Source organism: Hibiscus syriacus, unplaced genomic scaffold, assembly GCF_006381635.1.
Source record: "Hibiscus syriacus cultivar Baekdansim isolate YM2019G1 unplaced genomic scaffold, ASM638163v2 tig00110365_pilon, whole genome shotgun sequence".
Classification (NCBI taxonomy): Eukaryota; Viridiplantae; Streptophyta; class Magnoliopsida; order Malvales; family Malvaceae; genus Hibiscus; species Hibiscus syriacus.
Genome location: NW_024062703.1, coordinates 850,769 through 855,416, shown reverse-complemented (window position 1 = coordinate 855,416; position 4,648 = coordinate 850,769). Strand labels below are relative to the sequence as shown.

At 37.2% G+C, this 4,648-nt stretch overlaps 1 pseudogene; it reads left to right on the top strand.

Moving 5' to 3' along the window:
- Positions 1-2,056: 2,056 nt before the first annotated feature.
- On the top strand, positions 2,057-3,664 carry LOC120121251 (annotated as a pseudogene).
- Positions 3,665-4,648: the final 984 nt, after the last annotated feature.

Genomic DNA, 4,648 nt, shown 5'->3' with positions numbered 1-4,648 from the left:
GCGATCACTGCATGCTCTGAAAGCAAGACCGAGCAGAGATTTAAATTACGGTCGCATTTTCGATCACATTACTTTTATCTTGATTGTGAATATAACGAATGATATTAATTTCATTACGGGTATCGCAATCGTGAATATTTTCTAAATGAGTTGATTTAAAAAAAACTATTTAAAAAATAAATAAAATAGCGGAAAAAAGAGTAGTGGTCCGCGATGCCCTCTATTTGTTAAATTGTGGCCTCAACTGGCCGTTATTAGTGTGATTCCATTATATACCACTATTTTTCGCGATAAGGACTTCGGATGCCGTCGCGACCGCGACACAATTATCTGACTGTTATTTGAATCATCGGCGTATGGAGATGAGAGATGAGGGGGTCAATTGAGATTTATCCTTGAACTATTTTGGGTTTACAAAAAGACCCATGATTAATAATTTATCTAAAATTTAAGTGTTCAAATAAAAATTAAACCTTTTTACTAAAGTGCCATATCATCCAACTCACGACAGCTAACATCTCAATGACAACATCTTAATTAAAACGAAACGAAAGTGACCATATATTATACCTTTTGAATTGAGTAATCATACGTTTATAAAATTGAAACAAAAGTGATCAACTTTGCATTTTACATTTTTTTTATTTAATAATGTTAATTGAGTTTTAATTTAATTGATACTTTTATTATAATAAAATATATATAAATATATGATTTTTTTATTTATCTTAGTGACCGATTAATTTTAAATTGAATATCATAGAGATAGATTATGAACTCTTTTTATTTAAAGGATGTAACGTGCCCATAAAAATATAACTTTAAGCATATTCAAGTGTATCAACGGGGTTAATTCAAGTGTATCAACGAGGTTAGTTCAAGCGGTAAACAACTTGATATCAATTCAACATGTCTTGAGTTCGAGTCTTTGTGTATGCAGAAAATCCCCGTTAAGAGATTCACTCACCAAAGCTAGATGTGCAATCCGAATCAGTCTGAATTACTCAAGACGAAGGAAAAAAACACATTCAAGTGTACATTATTTTATAGACGTTTAAAAAGAACATTAACATCCCTCTTCAATCCAAAACACCAAAAGATAAATAGATAGTTGCTTCATTAACAAAAGCCCACTCTCCACATTCCGAGGTCTAACTAAAGAGTAAAGATGATCCACATCCACTAATTTCAAATAGAAAGTCTCTCATAAGGTTCCACTGAAGAGTAAAGATGTGCCTCATTTTTAACCAACGAAATTTGGTTCAACAAAGTAGTAAAAAGATATATACCATAAATTAGAAATGTGGCAGTACCATACACACATTCATGCATACATATAATATATCATCAACAGAAAACTGACAAGCAAAGGATTTTATTACCAAACTGGCAGACCATTAAATCGCTTGTTAAATTGTTAGAAAGTCATACTATATGAGCACGCAAATGGTCTTCAAAATGCAATAAAGGGCCAGTGCTTGGTTACTAAACCCTGAATGGAACGATGGAAAAGAAATAAAAGAATAATAGGGCGGTAATCAATCAGAACCATCCAAAGAAACTGATGTGCAAAGTTACCACTCTTTATGTGAAAATTTAGGGACGGAGACAATCTGTAACTAAATGCTTAGCATCTCCAGTTGGAGGAGGCTGTCATGGTTGGGAGAGAGGAGGGGAAGCAAGAAGCGAAGGGCATTGGGGATTTAGAAAATGAATTAGGGATTGAGCTAGGGATTGCACGTAGTGAATTGGGGAATTTTGAGAAAGAGGAATTAAAAGGGGAACATGTGACTCACATGGGAAAATTAACAAAGGAAGGGAGACAAGGGCCTTAGGATAAACCCAAGCCAAAATAGGAGGAAACCTAGTGATTGTGATTAAATAACATGTACTGCAGAATATAGTTTTCATGTGTGAAAAGAATGAACTTTTTCTTCTCTTGAATCTATATTCTCTCGTCTATTCTCTCATCTTTTCTTTTCTTCGTCTATTTTCTTCTCTATTTCTCGAAGGTCATAACAAATTGGTAATCAGAGCCACAACTCCTGGCAAAGCAATGGTTGAATCCTCTGCTCTTTCTGCAATTCAAAACCAGTTTGACGAATTATCAAAGCTGGTGAAACAAGATCAGTACCTGGAGACAAGGATTGCAAAGAATAAGGGTTATTTCGAGCAGATTCTAAGGGTCTTGACAGGAAAGACGGTGGAGCAAGACCAAAACAGCCCTGAAACGGAGTCGATACCTATGGCAATCGAAGGCACAAATGATGGGTGTCAAGTGTTTGATAAAATGCCATCCATCACTAGTTTTGATCTCCCTATAACAGAAGAAAATGGTGTTGTTTTGGATACAATCAGTAACTTGGCAGAGTTTTTGGCAAACAACTTTGGAGCATACGCCATTTCAATTGCAACTGCCTCTTCTGATGTTCTTGAGTTCCTGCAGCATGAATGCCATGGAAAACCATTAAGAGTTGTTCCATGGTTTGAGAAGCCAGAAGGAAGTGTAACTGACACAGATGAGGATAATGAAAGAGTTGATACTGCAGAAGAAGATACTGATGAGGATGAGCATAATTTTTTTTTAACTCGTGATTTTTTGTCATCAAGCCCTTTCAAAAGTAATGGATCATATTTCCGGACATCATCTTTCTATTCAGATGATGGTTTTAATGCCTTTGATTCTGAAGATGACATTGATCCTTGCATTAAATCAGTGGGAAGTAACTTTCCTTACATGAAACGCCGAAAAAAGTTGCCCAACCCCGTTGAAAAAGAGAAAGGTGTTAGTCTTTGGTCAATGATTAAGGATAATATTGGGAAAGATCTCACACAAGTTTTTCTTCCTGTATACTTCAATGAGCCTCTATTTTCTCTTCAAAAGTGTTTTGAGGATTTGGAGTATTCATATTTGCTTGACCGTGCATATGAATGGTGGAAAAGGGGGAATAATCTCATGAGAATTCTTAATGTAGTTGCATTTGTTGTGTCTGCATATTCTTCAACAAAAGGAAGAATTTGCAAACCCTTCAATCCATTATTAGGAGAAACATATGAAGTTAACTTCCCTGATAAAGGTTTACGCTTCTTCTCAGAGAAGGTCAGTCATCACCCTATGATTGTAGCATGTCACTGTCAGGGCACAGGATGGAAATTGTGGGGTGATAGTAATTTAAAAAGTAAGTTCTGGGGTCGCTCAATTCAGCTGGATCCAGTCGGTGTTTTGAGCTTGGAGTTTGACAATGGAGAAGTGTTCCAATGGAGTAAGGTAACAACGTCAATATACAATCTCATCCTGGGAAAGTTATACTGTGATCACCAGGTACATGGTATAGTTCAAGATAGGAACGAAAGGACAGTGGCTTCATTATTGGGAAAATGGGATGAGAGCATGCATTATGTGATTGGAGATTATTATGCAAAGGGAAACGGATAAGAGTCTTTCTCAGAAACTCATACACTTTGGAAGCGGAGCAATTCCCCTAAATATCCCACCAGATATAACTTAATACGATTTGCCATCACTTTGAATGAGCTGACTTCTGGTCTGAAGGAAAAGTTGCCTCCAACTGATTCTAGGCTGAGACCTGATCAAAGGTATCTGGAGACTGGGGAGTATGAAATGGAAAATTTAGAGAAGTTGTGGTTGGAGCAGCGGCAATGACAGGTAAGGAAGATGCATGAGAACATATCTCTTGTGTCATTTTCTAGTCGACTAGCTTCTCAGATTTGGTCTGAGATGCAAAATGATTTTCTGCCAAACTTTATCCTTTGCAATACTACTCAGCATTTTATCCGATCTTCAAAAGTTCCTCTTGCTCTTGTACAAAAGCCATTAGTTCCACATGCCAAGCCAAACTTCTATTGTGGTACTCAATATTTAAATTCTGCACATCAAAGTTTTGCGCAATTGCATAGTGGATTTTTGGAATTCCACACATGATTTCAGTTGTTAAACTTCTAGGATCTAGGTCATTACCGTGGCTTATTCGAGCACTGTTGGATCATATATCAAACAAGATTGCTACATTTGAGCTTATGATCACAGGCTTGCAAGAAGCACTGCCGAAATCAATTGGACTTCTTCCTTCTGATGGGGGTGTGACAGGATGTATGAGGCTCGTTAAAGAGCAACTCAGCTGGGGAACAAAACCAGAGCTCAAAGCTGAAGTTCTTCGCAGAATAAAGGAGATTGGGAGTGTATTATATTGGGTGGGGCTACTTTATATTGTTTTAAGAGAGTTGGATACCACACATTTCATGCAAACAACAGCTTGGTTGGGCTTGCTTTCTGGTGCAGATGGGCAAACATTGTATTCACAAAATGGTGGAGACAGCCCTGTTGCCAACCTCTTCAAATCTTCTACAGCTGCAATGGTGTCGAACCCTAGGTGCCCAAATCTAGCCTCCTTATATACAATGTCAAAACAGGCAGAAGCTGTAGATCTTTTGTACATGGCTAACTTAAATACGGGAAGTGTGTTAGAATACGCATTTGCAACATTTGCATTTACAAGTGCAACATTAGATAAATATTGCAGTAAATGGAGTGCTGCTCCAAAGACTGGGTTCATTGACATCACAACTTCAAAGGATTTTGTGGTCTTGCTATCACAAATTCGATACTTTGATCCTTGGGGACAAGGAT